We start from the raw sequence: 22,673 nt of genomic DNA on the forward strand, positions 1-22,673 counted from the left end.
TTTTCCTTTTTAAAGCTTTGATTTATTGATTTGTCAGAGAAAGAGAACACAAACAGGGGGAGAAACAGGCTCCCCACTAAGCAAGGAACCTGATGCAGGACTTGATCCCAGGGTCCTGGGATCATGACCTGAGCCAAAGGCAGATGCTTAACCACCTGAGCCACCCAGGCATCCCTTTTTCTCATCAATTTTGCACACACATTTTTCCAGAGAGGGGGATCTTAGGTTGGGTTTGTTCAGTATCAGCTAATGTGGAATTTCTCTAGTACCCTGACCACTTCACCAGATGCCATGCTTCAGATCCCCATATAGACCTGGGGCTTATGAATTCCTTGGGATAAGGGGATTTCCATAGAGGTTAGACTGATATAGACCAAGCAGAGTCTTGGGGCTCTACTGGATGTCACTTATGCTGGCTAGTCAACGGCCACTGATCCATGTGCACTGCTGTCAAAGGAAAGTTCTCGTTGAATTCCAGTGGGGAGGAGAGTTGGTATAGCTCCTTGGTGCAGGCATGGGGAGATGGGCTGGTTTATGAGCTCTGACTGTATCCATGGTGCTTCTGGGTATTAACAATGGCCTGGATGGCTGGGTGGAGGCTGGGCCATCTCTGCATTCTGACTTGGCTTCAGTCTGCATGGTGCCTTCACAGTGGGACCTCTTCTCTTGAGCTCCGCAGTGTGTCTCCATGTATTCTATTTTTGCTTCCTCAAGACAGCCCAGTGAATTTCATTTAGACCCTTGCTCATCACGTGTTCTTTCAAATCTATCTTCTATTCATCGAGCTGTTTCTTTTTTTCCTTAAGATTTTGTACCTTAAGAGCCAGGGAGAAACTCCTGCTTCCAATTCTCCGTTGATACATGCATATTGATCGAACTACTTATTTAACCTGCTTTCACAGAATGTAGCCATTTTCTGTGCCTTTAATTTTGAGTTAGTCTCACTATTTATTCTTCTTTGAAAATTACATGCCCTCAGAGCCCTAAGGACTGGAATATTTTTTACAAGATGAAATAATAAATCAATATGATACCGTGGGTCATTTATTTTACATTAATGGCTTTGAGCCAGTTTGATAGTAGATGAGATGAGTCTCAGAGAATCTTTTTAACTTTCCTGAGGTAAACATCTTATATAAACTTGCGACAAATTTTAGAGGATTTTTAGAAATCAAAAACATTCTATGCCTAATTTAAAGGGATATCCTAATATGATTGGTATATATATATTTTTTTACATCATTATCCTTCTTTCTTCTTCTTCTTTATTTTTTTTTCCTCTAAGATGTATCTATTTACTAGGGGTGCCTGGGTGGCTCGGTGGGTTAAAGCCTCTGCCTTCAGCTCAGGTCATGATCTCAGGGTCCTGGGATCAAGTTCCACATCGGGCTCTCTGCTCAGCAGGGAGCCTGCTTCCCCCCTTCTCTCTGCCTGCCTCTCTGCCTACTTGTGATCTCTCTCTGTCAAATAAATAAATATAATCTTTAAAAAAAATGGGAGGGGGAGGGCAGAGGGAGGAGAGACAGAATCTCCCGTAGACTCCTTGCCGAGCACAGAGCCCAGAGCCCCACATGGGGTTCCAGCTCACAGACCTGAGATCATGACCTGAGCTGAAATTAAGAGGCAGACACTTAACTGACTGAGCCACTCAGGCACCCCTCATTATCTTTATTTCTAAGACATCAGTGATGCATTTAAAATCAGTAGCACAGTACTTTATATATGTTGGAACAATATGGCCAGTATATAGAATGTTTTTAGGGATTATAGAGTGTTTTCTTATTTTTTAATCTCAATTATCTTTAATGTGTGATGGCAGGTATAATTATTATGTCTGTTTTACAGAAAGTTTAAGCGACAAGCTCAAGGTCATTCATGCAATGTAGTCTAAGCCACTGCTTAGACAAAGATAATCTAATTCTAAAACTCACACTCTTTCCACTGTATTTGTCACCAAGAAGTCCCTCTACTAAAATCTAAATGTTCCCTTGGCTTCCATGATCTCTTTCTTTTTTTTGCCTTGGAAAGACTCAGTGGACACTAAGAAAACATTTAGATGCGTTTGGACAGGGTGAAAAATGATTTTGTAATCTCTGTGCCAAGGAAGAGCGCTGAAAGGGATTTTGTTCTTTTTGAAAGGGCACCCACTGCTACATAATATATAGCTTGTTGATTCAGGGAGTGGTCTATCTCATTTTTGTTAAAGGACAACACTATTCCCTTACAATTATATGCTAATTAGTTTCTTAGACACTCCATCTGAATGGCAACTCAATGCCAATTACCTAATTGGTACATTGCAAACTTCATTTTCCCAGGCCTATATTTTATGAGCACAGAAAGAAAAGTTTAAGTTGAGAAAGAGAAAAGCAGCCCACGCCAGCTCAGGACGGGTCTGGTGCTGTCAGCTGGGCACTGCTGTTGCTAGGAGCTGGCTTGAACCTGACCGCCGGGCCTTGGTGCCATTCTGTTGAACAAGAACCTCCCAGAGGGCCATCAGACAAGGTCGCTTTGTGACCATGCAGAAGTGAGACACAAAACAAGCCCGCTCGGCAGTCTAGTGCACACGCTAACAAAACCAGGTCACTGTGCATACCACGAAAATACCGAACGCTCCCTTTTCCTGCCTGCTGGGGGTGACCACTGCTTCCTTCCAATCACAGCTCCAGTCTGACTTTGTACTCCTCTCCTAGCTAAGAATTCTAGAATTACAGAGTTCGTCCTGCTTCCTGAGAGTATCCAATCCCGAGCAATCCCTGAAACTTTCCCCTGAAGTCACCTAACCGAAGCCTGATACCTGTTACTAGGTCTTTCTGACTCCCTCTAACTAAGATATACGTGGTTCCTCATGGTGTGTGGTCTCCTCTGCTGCAGTGAGCCAGAAGTTGGACCTGCTTAAATATAGATGTGTTCCTCATTGATTTTGGCTGGCGGGCATTGAAAAGGTTTAGTTATTTGACTAGAGGGAAGATTTAAGTACTCTGTATTCTACCATTAACCTCTTTTAGTTACGCGCTTTATTATCTGGGAGAAATCTTCCAGGAATCATGGAAGGTTATAGGTGGCTTTCGTTGATAGGAATCGTTTATGGATTAACCCTATGATCTCCATAGGGACCATTTCCACCCAGGTCTTATTTAGAACTTGCGCCTTAATTCAAGGTCAATAGTAAAGATTTTGGATGGTTCTTAACGTCAGTTTGCAGTGGGCTGCACCTTGGAACTCCTTTTAGTGTCTTGTCTACACCCCACATCTGCTACCCGCAGCTGGGTGACTTTGGAAAGATTCCACTATTTGTGATTTGGGGATAATGATAGCAAGTTAATTTACAAGAATATTGTGAGGATTGAATGAAATGATATGTCATATCTTAAGCACTCAGTGTATGTTACCAATTATAATGATCTTACTCTTGTCATGACCTAGAAGCGGTATGTTAGTCAGCCCAGGTTGTCTCAACAAAATACCACAGACTGAGTGGTTTAAACAGATTTATATCTCACAGTTCTGGGGACCATAAGTCTGAGATCAAGGTGTCAACGCTGTCGGATTCTGGTGAGAGCCCATTTCCTGACTTCTTTCTCATTGTGTCCTCAAATGACAGAGAGAGAGAAAGCGTTGGTGTCTTCTCTTACCAGGGCACTAATTCCATCATGGGGGACCTGTCCTCATAACCTCATCTAAACCTAATTACTTCCCAAAGGGCCATCGCTACCATCACACTGGGGGTTAGAACTTCAACATATGAATTTTGTGTGTGTGGGGAGGGGGGTACACAAAATTCAGTTCATACTAGTAGTCTTGCCTTTTTTTTTTTTTTTAAAGATTTTATTTATTTATTTGACAGAGAGAGATATCAAGTAGGCAGAGAGGCAGGCAGAGAGAGAGGGGGAAGAAGTCTCCCTGCTGATCAGAAAGCCCGACGCGGGGCTCGATCCTAGGACCCCAGGACCATGACCTGAGCTGAAGGCAGAGGCTTTAGACCACTGAGCCACCCAGGTGCCCCTTGTCTTACCTTTTATAAATTAGACAAATTAACAATTTAAAAACCCAAAACCCATATAATAATTTTTGGTGGTCATTTCCTAATACTGAGCTGGAATATGGTTCAATGTTTGATACAGTAAGTTCTATGGGATATACCTAAAATTTTTATGGCTCAAGCTTACACTTTCTGAATCCCTTATGGAGATTTTTCATGACCTTTCCCATCTCCACTTCCCCCAGCTTCTCTGGGTCGAGGCAGAGTGGCTTTCTATCAGGGCTGGAGCACTTGTCAGACTTCTCAGCTTTTGTTAAGTGGTTCTACCCCCAGCTGGGCTGACTCAAAAATCAAGTGGCTCTGGATTTAACTGAAAAGATGGAATAATGCACTCCAGGTGCTTAGCAGGGATATTATCTCGAACTCCCTGCCACTTACTGTTTATTAAAAGCTCGGTTGGGAGAACTAATACTTACATATTATAACCCATTTATTCCTCTCCATCTTCTAAAATCTGTCCTCAATTTAAGTCAGAGCAGAGGATAGCTGAGTTCCAGGGTTTTATTATTTCAGCTCATGTAGGATCGCTCTGACAATTTGTGGTTTTTTAACTTGTGCCCTCAGCCTGCCCTGGCAGATGTTTCAAACTACGGTCTTACAATACACATTGCTGAATCCTGTGACTCATAGTGTCTAGGGAAGAAGTAGGTGCTCAGTAAGAACTTGTTGAGTGAATGAATAAATGAATGGATAAACTCATGAATAAATAGCTCGGTGGGTTCACCTTCAGGATATCTGGTATTTATTACTGTTCGTTACACTACATTTATTACGATGATGAGGGAAATTTCACACAGGACTCAGAGTACGAAGAGTGGAGACATTTTACCAATATTTTTTACATTTTTGAAAAATTAATACATAGTAAAATATACTTCTGGGGTGTGTATAGTTAAATTTTAACATCTGTCTATTTTCAGGTAAGCATCACCCCAATAGGATACAGAATACTTCCATCACCCCCAATCTCCTTGAGGCTTTCTTTTTATGGTCATACATCTCTCCTGTCTCCCTAATCCCCCAGTGCTGATCTGTTCTCAGTCACTTCAATTTTGTCTTTTGGACAATGTCATGTAATAGAATCGTACAATACAGAAACTTCTGAGTGGCTTCTTTCCACCAGAATCGTGCCTTTGGGGTCACCCAGGTTGCTGTGGGAATCACTAATTTCTCTCTTTCTTCTGGCTGAGTAATAGTCCATGACGTGGGTGCGAGTGACATTGCTGATCTCCTCACCCACTGAAGGACATGTGAATTGTTCTCGGTTTTTCGCTATGAGAAATCAAGGTGCTGTGACCATCGATGCTGCATTTTTTGTGGGGACATGTTTTTGTTTCTTGGAGGAAACAGCTAGGAGTGAGAAAGTGGGCCCCCCACGGGAAGGGTATGTTAACCTTCCTAATAAACAGCCCAACTGTTTTCTAGAGCAGTTGAGCTCTTTCTCATTCCCATCAGCAATGTCTGAAAGTTCTCGTTGCCCTGGCACTTGCCAGCCCTTCACACTGTCAGTAAGTTTTGTTTTGGACATTCTAATAGATGTGTCCTAAATCTCATCGCCATTCTCATTGGCCGTTCTTAACGGCTAGCGCTGTCTGGGGTCTTCTCAGGTGCTGATTGCCTTCTGCATGTCCTCCCTTACGAGGGGCTCAAATATTTTGCTCATTTTTAAAAACCTGGGATTGTGTGTTTTCCTACTGTTGAGTTTTAAGAGTTTTTGCCATATTTTAGATCAAAGTTCTTTTTTGAAAATGTGATTTGCCGAGATTTCTCCTAGGTTGTGGCTTGTCTTTCCTTGTGTTAATAGCATCTTTCAGAGAGCAAGCACTCTTACTTCTGATTTGTCTAATTTACTGTTTTTGTTTTTTTTCTATTACTTATAAGGATTATTGCACCTTTTTGTTTTTGCCATAAAAAAATCATACATTTTCTTGTTTTTGTCTGAAAGTTTTATAGTTTTGACTCTATGTTTAAGTCTGAAATCCGTTTTGAGTTAATTTTTGCCTAAGGGGTAAAGTTTGGGTTGAGATTCTTTTTTTTTTTTCGTATGAATGACCAATTGCTCTGTACCGTTTGTTGAAAAGCCTACCATTTCTTCCATTGAGTAATGTTTGCATATGTCCAAAACGAACTGGCAGTATTTGTGTGATCTTATTTATGAACTCTCTATGCTGTTCCGTAGATTTCTATGTCTAACCTTTCCCCAGTATCACACTGGGTACTATAACTTTATAGTAAGGTTTAAAATAGGGTGGTGGGATTACTCCAACTTTATTCTTAGTTTTCAAAATTGCATCAATTACTTGAATTCCTTTGCTTTTCATATAAATTTTAGAATTAACTTGTCTGTATCTACCAAAAATCCTGCAAAAATTTTGATTCTAATTATGTTAAATCTAGTTTGGACAGAATTGGTGTCTTAAAGATATAGTGTTTCCAAGTCCATAAGCATGATATGACTATTTATCAAGGTCTTCTTTGCTATATTTCATCAGCATTTTGTAATTTCCAGATTTCATAAGCATTTTGTAACTTCCGGTATACAAATTCTGTATGTGTTTGGTTAGATTTATGCCTAAATATTTCATATTTGTGGAGCTATTACAAATGGTATCTCTAAGAGATTTCACTTTCTAATTGTTTATTACTAATATAAATATGATTTATTTCAGTGTGTTGACTTTGTATCCTACATCCTTGCTAAACTCATATATTTGTCTTGGGAGATTTATTGTAGATTCATTGGGATTTTCTATGCAGACAATTGTGTCATCTTTCAGTAGATAATATTCTCTCTCTCTTTCCGCGGTGTATGCATTTTAGTTTTTGTTCTTGCCTCATTGTCCTGAGAATTCCAGTACAATTTTGAATCAAAGTGATAAGATGATCTTTCTGTGTTGTTCCTTATCTTGGGAGGGAAGTATTTAGACTTTCACTATTCTGTATGGTGTTAGCTGTGGGTTTCTTGTTGATGCCTTTTATCAGTCTGAGGAAGTTCTCTTCTGTTCCTAGGTCTCTTGGAGTTTTTATCACCATGGGCACTGAATTTGGTCACATGTCTTCCCTGTATCAGTTGATATGAATGTGTGCTTTTCCTTCCATAGGGAGTGAAAATATTGTAGATACATTGACTGATTTTCAAATGTTAAATCAGCTTTGCATTTGTTGAGATGTGTCACTCTTTTTTATATATTGCTGGACTTGATTTGCTGATATTTTGTTGAGGAGTTTTGCACCCGCGGTTGTCTCTCTTATTCAGTCTTTCGCTTTTGGTATGAGAGTAATGCTGGCTTTACGAAATGATTTGTAAGTGTTTCATTCTCTTCTGTTATCTGGAAAAGATTGTTTAGAACTGATGTTATTTCTTTTTTAAATGTTTGATAGAATTCACCCGTACAACCATATGAACTTGGAGATATTTTTCTGGAGGACTCTAGAATGAATTAAATTCTTTTAAATTTGTTGAAGATTTTATGATCCAGGATATGGTCACTCTTGCTATATCTGTGGGCATTTAAAAATAACGTATATTCTGCTGTTACCAGAAGGAGTACTCTATAAATATGTTCCCATCTTTTGGCCTCCATGGTTTCTAATGAGAAATACATAGTAATTAAAATCATTGTTCTCATGGAAGCAATGCATCGTTTTTTTTTTCTGGATGCTTTCAAGATAACCTTCTTTGTGTTTAGTGTTCAGCAGTTTGATTATAATGTGTCTGGGCATGAATTTATTTATACTTATCCTATTTGGGTTCACCATACTTTATGTATTTCATAAAATTTAGAAAATTTTCATCCATTGTTCTATTTTAAATATTTTGTTCTACATTACGTTCTTTCCTTTTATTCTGGACTACCTCTGACATAAATATTGGACATTTTGTTATTGTACCATAGGTCCTTTAGGTTTTACTCATCTTTTAAAAAACAGGTTTCCTCTCTGTTATTCAAGCTGGATAATTTCTACTGATCCATTTCCAAGTTCATTGAATCTTCTCTCTGTCATCTCCATTTTGCTATTAAGCCCATACGGTAGCTTTTTTTATTTTGGGTGCTATATTTTTTCAGTCCTAAAATTTCTCTCTGGTTCTTCTTTCAATCTTCCATTTCTTTGCCAAAATTTTCTAACTCTCTGTTTCAACTGTGTTTGCAATTTCTTATTGGTGCGTTTTTATAGTAGCTGCTTTCAAGTCTTTGTCAGATAATTTCAGCATGTAAGCCACCTTGGCGGTGATAGCTTTTTATTTCCTTTTCCCATGTGAGTTGAGAATTTCTTGGTTCTTCATATATTGAGTAGATTTGGATTGTATTCTGGACATTTTGAATATTGTGAAACTGTACATTTTGCTTGACTCTAAGGGAAAGTATTGCAATTTTTGTTTTAGCAGGGAATCAGCCCCGTTGGGTTTGGGCTACCCATTTTCACCAATCCTCTGTTGGACATGGTTAAATATGCTTCCATTTTCAAAGCCTTTTCAGTGCTATTCATAACTGTCTCACATGTGTTACACCCAGTGGCTCATTCTGGGTCCTGGGTGATGGTCTCTATCTTGGTTCAGTCCTTAAAGTCTTCACTATGCGGTTTAGGATTAGATCCACGTGTGTCCAGATCAAGGTGAGACTCAGAGGTCATAAATTACCTTATGGAATCAGTTTCCTGAGTTCTTCCCTGGTGTTTTCCATTTCTTAAGAGATTTTCTTTCCCATCTTTCAGTCAGGAGCTTAGGACTTTATTTAGCACACACTGCCATGCCCTCCCATGGCCGTGTTTGTGTCCAGGGCCAAGAGGTGGAAGGAAAGGAAGAGGGAAAAAAAGCAACAGAGGTTTACCTCATTCTTTTGGGACCACAGCTTCTCCAATCAGGGATTAAATGTCCTTCTGCAGAGTTTTAGATGTGTGCCTGGATACTGGATACTGCTGTTGTTGGTACCAGTAGACCTCCTTCCCGTTCACTGAGCTGAACTCATGGCCTTCCCTGGGACTCTGTCTCCTTAACACCTGCCTCCCGTGTTTCCTTCAAGTCCTGGCTGGAGCTACTGGAGAAAAACAATGGTAAACTTACTACCAGTTTAGCAATGCTTTGGATTTTGGTCTGGTTTCCTAATGTATCTTCTACTTTTCGTAGTCTTTAAATAGCTGCTCCTTGCATCCAGATTTTATAGCTGCGTTCAATGGGAGAGACAAGGTGTTGAGAGTCACTCCATTTTACCTAGAACTGAACCCTCTTGTGGTTTCTTTTTATATTCTGAACATAGTGACCCATGTAAGTAACAATTTCTCTTTCCTTATTTTCAGAAACTTTAGTGCCAAGTTTGGGGTAAGCTATAGCCACCCTCCCATTACTCTGTGGTGTTTTGAATACTCAGGTATGTAAGAATACTTAGAGTTTTGAGGAAGTTTTAGGGAATCAACACCATCTCCTAAACCTCACCTTTCTCCGGTGATTCCCCCTTGAATCTTAAGCATCTGTCTGTGTGTATATGTTTTATACACTGAAGAATCTTTTTATCTAGGTAGGAGGAAAGGACAACAAATATGATACATTCTTACAAGATTACTCACAATTTTCTGAATACATTATTTAATGCATTCATGCTAATGCTCACGGTGTTTTTTCCTATGTAGAATGCGTTTTCAATCTTTTAAGACTGGAAAACTCCTATTCACCTTGCAAAGGCCTTGGAGAAAATGTTTATGATTTTCACTTTCTTTAACTGATCTACACCAAGTACAGCTGGTTGCCTTTTATGCTTCAAGAAAGCATCATTTACTTACCAGCATTTTTAGGCTGTGGTATGTCTCACTATTGTTTCCACCTACCTAGTCTTCCTAAGAATATCTTACATCACCACCCTTGCCATGACTCCGAGTAGTTGGTGCTTTTATGTATTTACTTATTTATGTTTTCTTTTTTTAGATTTTATTTATTTATTTGACAGAGAGAGAGAGAGAGACAGTGAGAGAGGGAATACAAGCAGAGGAAGCAGGAGAGGGAGAAGCAGGCTTCCTGTGAAACAGAGAGCCTGATGTGGGACTCGATCCCAGGACCCTGGGATCATGACCTGAGCCGAAGGCGGAGGCTTAACAACTAAACCACCCAGGCAACCCTAGTTGGTGTTTTTATGTCCCATACTTGGGATGAGCCATGTTTGTGACTTTCTTTGGCTGATGGAATGTGGGTGGACATGATTTATGCCCTTGCAAACAACAACACATGTATGCTGTGTGGTTTGGTTCAGCCTTTCGCTCTCACAGTCTGCCATGGGAACAGGACCTTGCTAGGAGCTATCCTCTCAGCTTGTGTCATATCTCAGAATGAGAACATGCACAGAACAAAGACAGAGTCCCAGCTGACCTGTAGACTCAGAAGTGAGAAATAAATACTAGTTTTAGTAAACCACTGGGATTTTCAGATTTTCTTAAAAAAATATATCATTACTTAGCCAAATCTGGCTAGCAATGTCTGATTTCCATAGCTAGACTGCTCTACAGGGTCAGAAGCTCCACAGGTAGAGCTTGACATGAAAGAGACACTTGTGCAAAGCAGCTGACCGGAAGTCTAAGGAAGCTAATGGAACCAAGGAAGATTTCACAATAGGAGTCTCTGGGATGCCTGGTGCTTCCAGCCTGGACCTCTTGGGGTGGGTTTAGACCAGACAGACTGGGTTAAGTCCAGTCTGAATATATACTTTGGAATGGCACGCTGATTTGTTTTTCTTTTTTTTTTTTTTCTCTTATTCCAATTGAGTCCAGAAGTAGCCAAGTATAATTCACAAGGGCATCTACACTATAACCTATACTTTAGTGGGATTTGATCTAGGAATCAGATGGCTTAAGTTAACTCAGATTCTGATAAGCTGGATGACCTTGAGCAAATCATTAATTTCTCTTCTCATTCTTATATTTATTATCCATAAAAAAGAAGGGGGATAAGGGTGGATAAGAGATGGATTACCCATTTTCAAAGGTCTCTTTTTAGTGTGATCACGTTCTGATCTCTTTCTTTTTTTAAAATTTTTTCCTTTAGTTTGCATGACTACACAGTTTAGATGTACTCATAGATGGGCCCAAGTCATTATATGGAAGACTCCTGCATAAACATCCCATTCCAAGTATTTAGCATTTCATGAGAGTGAAGCTGTCTTCTCAGCTACCTCCCCGCTTTGCTTGGCCCCGGCATGCCAGCAGCCCCCAACACGATGGTTCCTTGGCCCTGGCCCTGGCAAGGACAAATCGTGATTCACTCTTCTTTGCTACCTGCTGCTGCTTCTACTTGGAAAGGAAGGCCAAGAGATTGTTGGCTTCTTGTACACCATTGATGAAGAATGCTGTGGTTCCTCGCTGTCCGCGGGCCTCAGAGTTGTGCACGGGGCTCACAGAACCACGCAGCTGGGATGGACATGGCTTAACTAGTCAGTTCAGATAGGAGGCTTCAAAACCCGCAGACTGTCAGTCTTACTTACTCAATCCTGTCCCAGAGGAACTAGAGGAAGGGTTGGGGATAAAACCAGCTCTACGGCTCCCCACACCACATTAATGTGCTGAAGATTGGAGCTTCAGGAATCTGAGGGAAAAAGAAACAAGATGATAAAGTACAAAATGTTGTCTCAATTTTACTAGGTTAGAAGCAGAAAACTGATCTGACACTAGGGTTTCTGTCTCCGTAGTTCTTACTCTTCTCCGCCCTTAAACAGGTAATTTTGGTTAGAGCACTCAATAACAAGCCATCTTGAAAAAGGCTTTTGCAGATAATCAGATTTTATTTTAATTCATTTTATTTTTTTTAAAGATTTTATTTATTTATTTGACAGAGATCACAAGTAGGCAGAGAGGATAATCAGATTTTAGATGGCAACAACTAAATACTGTTCCTACTACTATGAAGAAGGAGGAGGAAGAGGAGGAGGAGGGAGAAGAGGGGAGGAGCAGGAAAGGAGGAAAAGAGGAGGAGGAGGAGAGAAGGAAGAAGAAGAGGAAGAAAAGAAGAAAGAAGAGTTAAAAAAAAAAGAAAGCATAGCAGAAAGCCTAGCAGGCTGCTGGTTTTTTGTTTTGTTTTTGTTTTGTTTTGTTTTGTTTTGAAAGATTTTATTTATTTATTTCAGAGAGAGAGAGAGATCACAAGAAGGCAGAGAGGCAGGCAGAGAGAGAGGGGGAAGCAGGCTCCCTGCTGAGCAGAGAGCCCAATGCGGGGCTTGATCCCAGGACCCTGAGATCATGACCTGAGCTGAAAGCAGAGGCTTAACCCACTGAGCCACCCAGGCACCCCCAGGCTACTGGTTTTATGAGGACCACTAGACAACTGACAAATCCCTCAGCCCTTAAGCCTCAGCGACTCTAGTTATCAATTATGTATCACAATTCATGCTTGTAACATCCTTCGAAATATTCAGATAAAAGACTCTGAAGGGACAAAATAATTAAGATGATCAGTTACAGCAGAAAAAAGTTAAAATTGATGTTCCTTGTAATGTCTTTTAGTGCTTACCCTCCCGACTGCAGATACATGAGATGGACCAAGAAACATAGATAGGGCGGGACTCAGCAGCAGGGGGCAAACACCCCGCCCTCGCTCAGCATCCGGCCTGTGCTTTTCTTGCACTGCCTTCTTCAACATTTCTAACAAGCCTCTCAAAGAAGGAAAGCTGAGGAAAACTGAGTTCAGCGAGGAAACGTTTCTCAAGATCATATGCAACCTAGACTTGCACACAGACCTCTCTAGCTCCAGAATCTGTGCTCTTGTGATAGGTTGATTTCTTCTCTTGCTTTGTGCATGTGTCTTAAAGGTAAGACATGGGCTGTGTGGTGAGGCCAGAAGGGATATGTACACAAGATGGCCTGGCCCTCTGTGCACATGTATTAGTTCACTGTTGTGTGCCTTGCTTGGGGATCAGTCTTGAGAAGCTATGAGATAGAGATAGAGCTGACATGGTCCCCATTGTTGAGGTCTTGTGAAGGAAGGCAGATGCTAACCAACCTCAGGACAATATTCCATGTACTCAGACCGGTGTGAACAGAGCCGTGGCAGCTCTGAAATATTTATAGAAAAGGGGCGATTTGGGATGGTCTGTTGGCTGTACGTATCCCCACCTCTCAACATTTCCACCTCTCTCTCTGTGTCCTGTCTTTTGTTGCAAAAGGCTAGAAAACTTAAGTCTAATTTCACCAGACTCTTGGAGCTGATATATTGTCTGTGTAAAATAGGTTCTACCTGTTGAGACTTGGAAAGGAGAGGCTGAAGCCTTGTACCCGTCAGCAAGGCTCAGAGCAGTGAAGGTTGAGAGGCAGTTACAGCATCTGAGATCAATCTGTCACTTCATAGGACCCTTGTGGTGTCTGTAGCAGTGGGTTGAAGGCGGTGTCTGCCTGATTCCTATGGTAGAGTGTTCTGGAACCCCATAGTTCCAAGGCCCCCTAGCTTCTTCTACAGCCCCTCCAGTAATTTTATGAGCACCTACTTCTTGTAGTCAATTCCTTTCTCATTTATACACATACAGTAGGATCTATTTCCTGCCCTTGTGTCTGACAGATATAAAGAGGTTTAGGGAGAGGAACTGGTTCCTTTGAACACATTCCTCTGAACTTACCTGGAGAAGTCCTTTGCAGGGCGAGCTCCTTGGGTTTCTGTAATCATGCGTTAATTTTGATTGGCTTAGGGCAGAGAAGCACATCGACTTTGAGAGACTGTAAAAGCCATCAGAACAATCCCTGTGCTGTCTCCTGAGTCTCTATAAGCTACAGAGAATAATAAAAGAACTGATAAGGTAATAAGTCTGGTCTATGAGATATGGATTGGGAGGTAGGGAGGCTCTTCAGGGAAGCCTCTATAGAGGATGCAATTTTAGAGTTGGGTCTTGGGAAGTGGTGGCCCTTTCCTGGCAGATATGGGGAAGGGCGGGTTATTTCCGGCAGAGGAACACAAGGCTCAGAAGCCTGAGATAAAAGAAGACATTGGGAATCTTCCAAACTGCACATTGCTCAGTGTGATGAGAGCACAAGGGGTTTGGCAGGGGGATAACTGGACAGGAACTCCTTGGTCCAAACCCACAGGGACCGGGACACCTCCCCACAGAGTTTGCATTGCATCCTGCAGGTAGTGGGGAAATTTTGTTGGTTTTCAGTTGGGAAGTGACATGGATGGTTTGACTTTGGGGAGGAACATTCTGGCAGCAGCCATGAGGATGGCAAATGAGACGGGGCACAGGAGGACACTGGGGAGCTCCAGGGAAAGAAGATGTGAGGTGGCAGAAGCCTTGTTCCCATGGGCTGAGGAGTGTAAGCCGAGGTCGTGTTACCCAGAGCGCAGGCTAGTGCCCAGAGTGACTCCATTGGGAAGCAAAGGTTATTTATTTTTTTAAGTATTTATTTATTTTTTTGACAGAGAGAGACACAGGGAGAGAGGGAACACAAGCAAGGGGAGTGGGAGAGGGAGAAGCAGGCTCCTCTGCAGGGAGCCTGATGTGGGGCTTGATCCCAGGACCCTGAGACCACGACCTGAGCAGAAGGCAGAGGCTCAACCCACTGAGCCACCCAGGCACCCCTATTTTCAGTTTTTTAAAAGTAAGTTCTATGCCCACTGTGGGGCTTGAACTCACCATCCTGAGATCAAAAGTCACATGCTCTACTGACTAAGCCAGTCAGATGTCCCTTTTGTAAGGGCCTATTTAGCCAGAGCGATTCCATCCGGTTAAGCAATGATTTTGTTGTTTATGCAGTAAAACTTAAACTGACCATGCCGCCCCCCAACTCCCCTGCTCAGGGAACTTACTTTAAAGCAAGTCCGGGAAACCAGTCCCAGGTAACAAAGCCCAAATACAAGGGTGGGTCAGGCCAGGTGGAGGTATCCAATCAGTGTGGGTACATACTGTCTCCCTAGCTACCAAGGAGTATGGACCCCACCCTTTGGGCGCCAATTCTGACCAAGGTGATAGGCTAGTTCAAATAGCTACTATAGGGTAAATTGTAATTCAATTGGTCACTTATGTGTGACCTAGCATGACTGTGCAGCTTTTTCTCTGTGTTACAATCTCATTGGCTACCTGTGTGTGGCCAGGCCCAACCACAGGGCCTTTGCCCTTAAAAGCTAGTCTGTAAGGCAGAGAGAGATTGCCTCTTTGCAAGAGATGGCCCGGAGTGGTAGGTTTAAATCTTGATGTTTGGCACGAAATAAAGCTTTGCTTGACCTTTGCTTTGTATCAGTCTCGTTCCTTTGACCATGGACCCAACACCATTTATGAGGTTTAAATAAATGTCCATACTATACTTAAATAAAGCCTAGATTTTTCCAATTATAAAAAATCAAACTCATAACATAGTAGAAGATAATATAGGGAATAATGTTTATAACCCATTGATAAAAGTTGTCCGTGTCCTACTTTTTGAAGTCTGTTAACCTGTTACTTTACTAACTAGAGGATTCTGCAGATTAATTAAAGTGGATGTTTAATTAATTGAGATGCATGTATTATTCTAGGTTATCTGGGGGGTGCAATGTAATGGCAAGGGTCTTAATCAGAGGGAAGCAGGGGGGTCAGCATCAGAGACAGAGATGGGAGGTATGATGAAGGAGGTAGATGAGGGAGAGAGAGATCTGGAAATGCTCCACCACTAGATTTAAAGATGCAGGGGCATAGGGTGATGAGACAAAGAATACAGACAGCCTCTAGAAGCTGGAAAAGGAGAGGTAATGGATTCGCCCCTAGGACCTGCGGAAGGAATGCAGTCCCACCAACCCCTCGGGTGTAAGACTTTTGAGCACTAGAATGGCATGCTAATAATTGCGTGTTGTCTTAAACCACAAGTTTGTAGTGATTTGTTACAGCGGCATAGAAAGCTAATGCAAGAAGATATGAGGGGAACACCAGGAAACAAAGGGAAAAAAAAAAGGATGTTCTTGATTACATCAAAGATTTAACTTTTTGTACTAGTTTCAGATCATAGGCTTGCTGAACGGCAATCGAAAACTGGAGAAATGTTATACAAAAGGCAATGGAGGTGCAGGCAACACAGGGTTAACAGCAATGCTATCTAAAGCAAACTCAAATCCGTATAAAAAGACTAATCCAATAGAAAGGAAGCAAAGAACAATAAATCGGTAGTGTCAGAAGAAATCCCCAAAACATAGGTAAATGCGTGTTGCTAAGAAATGCAAATTAAAACATTGAAATAACCTTTCTGCCTCTGGACAAGTAGCAGTGATTTATTAGGCAGTTAGCACCAGCCAGGGCGGCCAGGGCGTAGAGAACAGGCATCACCATGAATTCTAGGTGAGGTTGTAATTTGGTAAAAGCTTTCTGGAAAGCAAATGGCAGCTATTACTTAAATGGTAACTGTGTGTACTCTTTGATGTAGTGATTCCATTTCTAGGATTTCATTCTTGGGAAATGCTGACTCAAGCGAACAAAGATAGGCAGATAAGAATGTTTGTCGTAGGCCATGTTCATATAAAAAGTGGAAATAACCTTGGAAATAACCTACAATGAGTATAATTAGGTAGTTTGAAAGATACTTGCTGCATTCAAATAATGGATCACTATGTTACCTTTTAAAAGGTCCAGGTAGCTAAGAGCAAATAGTTATAATATAGTGACAAGTGGCCAAAGCTAGTTTCAGGCTAGTGTTTTTCATTTTGATTCTATAATAAAATTGTGCATGTGTGTCTTATATGCATTTATATGTTTGTTAATTACAGGCATATATAGTTTGTATCAGGGTATGCATAGGAAAAAATCCGTCAGAATTTACAAGCAAACTGTCTGACAGAGGAAGGAATGGGATTGCACGTGACTTTTAACTAATGCTTTCTTTCTTTGTCTATCATTTTATTTATTTATTTTTACATGTGCTTCTTTACCCAGGAATAAAAAACTTATAAAACTCTGAAAATGTATTTCTGGTAGATATTTAATGACTTTTAAAATGACTCATAATTGGGCATAGTGGAGCACATTTTTCTCTTGGTAACAAATGACCAATCTGGTTACATGTGGAAAAAAGAATCTAGCAAATTATTATTTTTGCAGAGTAGACAGCAAATAACTACTTGCTGGCTGAATAAATGAGCAAGTAGAAATAAATTGATATGTTTTGTCAGCTAAGAAAGGAAAGGCTCTATAAATCTCTCACAGGAACTAGCAATCATTACTTTGATGCTCCTTGAGGAAAGAGTATTTAAATATTCCTGGCCATTTCTTTCTTCCTTTAAATTCCTGAAGCTATCCTCAGTGTCCTGACATCAATTTGGAATTTCCGTACAAGGGAAGCTATAAACTTAACCTATCAGGGAACTCAAGTATAATGTTTCCTATTGACTAAGGAAATTATTTCAAGAAGAGATTCCAGAGGAAATCATCTTTGGAGTCAAATATTCTGAATTATATGAACCAAGTCACAGTAACTAAATTAAGTGAAGTTTGGAAAGGCATTTTAAAAGCTCTCATTTTAAATTTGATTGCAGTTAATTGCATAGCCCTTCTTAAAAAAAATAATATCAATCTCAACAGTTTAAAAACTGTTTTGGCCATTAGCTGCCTCCTGAAAGGGAGTGAGGTTGAACATTCATATAACATTTCAAATTGTGCTATTATGTCTGAGGAGGGCTTAGCAAGATTCGATCTCACAGCTGAAGTTTTAGTTTAGCTGAAGTTTACACCAACGGTTTTTGGCCACAGTTGGATAAGCATAGATTATGGTTCATTCAGAACCTCTGTCCAGGGAAATTGGAAATGGATTCAGAAAGGCTAGTTTTTCTCTAAATATGAGTAGAACTGTAACATCTAAAGTCAGGAGCGGTGGTTCCTATTTCTCTATGTGGCTGGAGAGTAGAGAAAGCTTACTGGGAGGGAGAAGGGGAGGAGAAAAAGAAGAAGGGGAAGGGGGAGGAGGAGGAGGAGGAGGAGGAAGAGGAGAGCCGTGGGGAGGGGGACCAGATTATGTAGGAGGAAGCAGTGATCCAGACTGTAAGCAAGAGACTACTTCCTGAAGGATTCACCATTCCAGTCTTTTCCTAGGTCCAGATTTTATTCATATAACCATTTCCACCTTTTCCCTCGAGCTACTTTGGTATGATTCCAGCAGCCTGCAAGGAAAGAATACTAATTAGCCCTGGAGAAAAAAACAGGAGTGTCTTTTGTCCAGTATTATTTCAAATAAGTCTGGAACTCGAACCCCCTAGATTGCCAGAGCCTGCCAGCACCTGCTGAGGTCTGGGTCTCATTTCTGGACTCTTCACTTGAGTAACTGTGGAGTCCCCCCTTCAGCCTCAGATCACTTTAGTTGTTCTACTTTAGCATTTGGGTTTCTGCTGGAAACAGGGGATGGCAGATGGCCCTCTAGCTTTCCCCATCACTCCTGACCCTAAATGCACGCACTGTAGAATTGGGGCTGGAAGGGGCTTCAGAAATGATCTGATGCAACAGAGGTTCTGAGGAATGAAGCGGCTTATTTGACATTACATGATACATTTGTAGCAAAACCAGGACCAGAACCTTCCAACATCAGACTGTTCCCGAAGTATCAGCAGCTGAATTGAGCATCTATATTAGGCCACAGCCAAGAGAAAGCAAAAAACAAAAAACAAAAAAACAAAACAAAAAAACAATGCTGTGGGGAAATGGTGATACATTTCAAGACAAAAAACAATTTTCATCTGTTCTTGTCTTCTTGGGAGGTGGCTGAGAGTTCTTATTCTCTCTCACAGAGCACTCAGCCTTGCTCCCACAGCAAAAATAGCATTCAGCTTCTCATGGCCTTCATTTTAGGGCCAGGATAGTAAATAAGAGGAGAGTTTTGAGCTTAATTGGAACTCCTTTTGTAAAACAGAATGGAAGGGTCACTTAAATGTCAAAACATTTTCTAGTGATCTGGGCAACTTACCTTCCTGAAAGCAACTGCCAAATTTTTCACCGTGACATTTGCATTGTAGAAAAGCTTACAGGGAATTAGAAATCACACCAGGTCGGGGGTTTTTATCCTCTGCAGGGGTGGAAGTAGGGAATTCCCACAGAGGTTTTGGATTTTTATTTTTTTCCTTTCAATCACGTTTGGCCTTAATCTTGGTTTCCAAGCTATTTCATGAGCCATACCTTCTCTATGTAGAAATTGCTGTCACTAAATCACTTTGGAGTCCAAATTCCCACAAATTACTGAGACTCACTTATTAATCTGAAAGCCGTCAAATGAATATTCACTCTCAATAAGATTAATAATCTAACATCAAAGCTGTATTCATGGAGAATTTTTGGTGGATGGTAGCATAGGCACTATTCATTTGTTATTTTAATTGGTGGTCACTGGCACACACTTTTAATTAATCACTTCCTGTCTTGTGTATTGAAGGAGGACAGTGAATTTAGTTGAACTCTGTTTCAGAGCTTAATCACTCAGGGCTATGATATTTGGAGATCTAAAGTTAGCTTGCTTGGTAGAAAAAAAAAAAAACAACACACACACAACACAACAACTCATAGTGAAAGTGAATTGATAGAGAATCCAGGTGTCAGGGAAAACAGGTGACATGCTTACCCCCTTCTCTCCTTTCATCAGGGCAGCCCTGCATGATAGGCACTATTTCCTGTTATGCTCCTTTCATAGTTGAGGCAAGAGGGACTCCGAGTGGTTGAGAAAGTTAAGATTGGGGGCGCCTGGGTGGCTCAGTGGGTTAAGGCCTCTGCTTTTGGCTCAGGTCATGATCCCAGAGTTTTGGGATCGAGCCCCGCTTTGGGCTTCCTGCTTGGTGGGGAGCCTGCTTCCCCATTTCTCTGCCTGCCTCTCTGCCTACTTGTGATCTCTGTCTGTCAAATAGATAGATAAAATCTTAAAAAAAAAAAATACGGTGTCTTCTATCTTAGTTTCATCAGCATAAGAACCGAGTAATATATTTAAAAAAAATAGTTAAGATCGTGCAGCTTCTTTTTGGATGAGCTGGAATGGGAACTTAAGTTTTTTTTTCACTCTGCAGCCTATGCTGTTTTCTCTGCCAAGATGTATCCAACAACCATTCAGCCTCAGTTTCTTTATTCATTAATTAACTTACTCATTGAACATTCATTGAGTGCCCATAATACTTGGATCAGATAGGTTCTGGCAGAATCAAGATGAATAAGACCCAGACCGTACCCTGGGGTTGGGAGGTGGAGGTGGTCAGACAGGGAAATAGATAATCACCCAGCAACTGGGCCACCTATGTCACAGGACTATAGACACAAAGCAACCCTTATAAGGACCATTTTATTTGCTAATAATAAAATTTACTTATTTCTCCACTAAAGTTATATTGTTGGCATTCTTTGAGTTGCTTTGTGTAATTCAAAATAGTAGAACTGACTTTATTTCTTTAATAGCCATTTGCTAAGTAACCCAACATTAGTTAGGTTTTACCTAATTTACTTTGTTGATTTCTGACCCAAGGATATTATAAAAGATGGAGCAAGCCAGGCTGACCTATTATCCCAGGGATGACTTAGGTTATGAGGATGAGTCTAGAGACTTTTTTTTCAGGAAGCTGCATCATTATTTTATCATGTGTTTTATTCTTGCAAATATTTTCCTTTGAAGTCCTGTAAGATATAACTTTGAAAACCAATATTTTCTTTGAAAACCTATATGTTTCTTTTCCACCAGAACATTTACTGAGTTCCTATTGGCTTTTAGCTACTTCTAGAAGCTTTGGTATATGCAAAGGAGTAACATTTATGTGAAGTGAAAAGGAAGCCCTTTTCACTCATTGTAAAAGTGGTTTCACCCTCTACAAATTGGAGATAAGAGCCCCTGGCCATATTCATCGGGGCCACACATGCAATCAAATGAGATAATGATATGCAAAATTATTTTGGGAATTCTATCTGATAAGTGTTACAGCTCTTGTAAAGATAAACTTACATGCTCCAAATAACATAGTTCATAAATTACAAAGTATGTGTGTGTGGTTTGGACGGACCAAGAGATTTCATTTTTGGCAAATTCTAATTGCTTAGACATCTTACTGGTGTGAATGACTTCCTCAAATACCTTTATTTTATGAGTTTCCCATAGCAGTTTTAAAAGTACAACTCTTTGAATGGGCTTTTGTTTTCTGTAATGCTTCTGATGCAGTGCAACTAGAAACCAGTTTGATCATTGTCGATTTGATCTTCCTAGAACTCTAGGACGTATTGAAGGCAACAAAAACAAACAAAAGCTTTCAGCACCCCCAGATTAAAAGACTAAAAGCTTTGCAAAGCCAGGAATTTAACTTTTCACAAAGAAGGACCCCTGGCTGTGAGAAAAGCTCTGATCAGTAGGGTTGTCACAGTCCCAGACCTGTCATACTGTACTTAAATGCTGCTACAATGTGTTAAAGAAAGTACATCAGAATCAAATGATTAAATCTGAGCTTTGGCTGCTGTGAAAGTTTCAAAGAACCATATAAAAGAAGACGGGCTTGTGTTGTCAGCACCTACAGATACAGCGCAAATGTGCTGACGGAGTGGGTAATTAATGATCTCCGAGATTGGAGGGCTGAGCGAAGAATGGCTCAGGATGGGGCTGCTTTCTCCTCAGATGGAGCTGGCTGGTGTTAGTGGAAGTTACTGCTGGAGCTGTGGATTGCCTCTGGGAGCATGTCAATACCTCTTTCTAATTCAAGTTACTATTTCCAAAGGCTATAAAGGAGAGTCCATTTTGTGTGGGCTGCCTGGAAAAATAAAGTAAAATACCCAGTGGGCAATTGGTATTATAAAATTATTGCATAGAATGCATTTAAGAATGAAGAGAGAAACAGGGGGCGGGGGAAACCTATTCTTCTATTTCCAGATAAATGGCAGAATCTGGCAATAAAGTTTTATTGCTCGTGAAGTGAGAGCTTTGATATAACAGTTCTAAGGAAGGCTTAGATGGTGCAGATGAATTCTTTAAACCACGGCCTGCATCCATGAGAGCACATGGGGACAGGCACTGACGGAAGGAAGGGAGAAGAATAGTGGGAAGTTAGGTTTGAGGATCAGCTCTACCACTCTCATCCTGCAACAATTAACTTGGCTTCCAAACCTTTTTGTTTGAGATTTTTATTTTTGCTATCATATTATTTGTAAAGTGCAAAGAGCTTTTTTCCCCTGTAATATTCTTAGATTTATGGCCTTGCGTTTTGTTTTTTTAAAGGTTTTTTTTTTAAAGAAACTTACTTATTTTACTTTATTTTTTTTCTAAATTTTTAAAAAATTTACATTCAAGTAATTAACATATAAACGTATTATTAGTTTCAGAGGTAGAATTTAGTGATTCATCAGATGCATACAACACCCAGTGCTCATTACATCAAGTGCCCTTCTTAATGCCCATCACCCAGTTACCCCATCCCCCTCCTCCCTCCCCTCCATCAACCCTTAGTTTGTTTTCTGTAGTTAAGAGTCTCTTATGGTTTGCCTCTCTCTCTGATTTTGTCTTATTTTTCCCTCCCTTCCCTTATGATCCTCTGTGTTGTTTCCTAAATTCCACGTATGAGTGAGATCATATGATAATTGTCTTTCTCTGATTGAGTTATTTCGGTTAGCATAATACCCTCTAGTTCCATCCATGTCATTGTAAATGGCAAGATTTCATTTTTTTTTTTTTGACGGCTGAATCACATTACTAGGTATTTACCCCAAAGATACAAATG

The sequence above is a fragment of the Mustela putorius genome, unplaced genomic scaffold (assembly GCF_011764305.1).
Source record: "Mustela putorius furo isolate JIRA1106 unplaced genomic scaffold, ASM1176430v1.1 tig00003974_pilon_pilon_pilon, whole genome shotgun sequence".
Classification (NCBI taxonomy): Eukaryota; Metazoa; Chordata; class Mammalia; order Carnivora; family Mustelidae; genus Mustela; species Mustela putorius.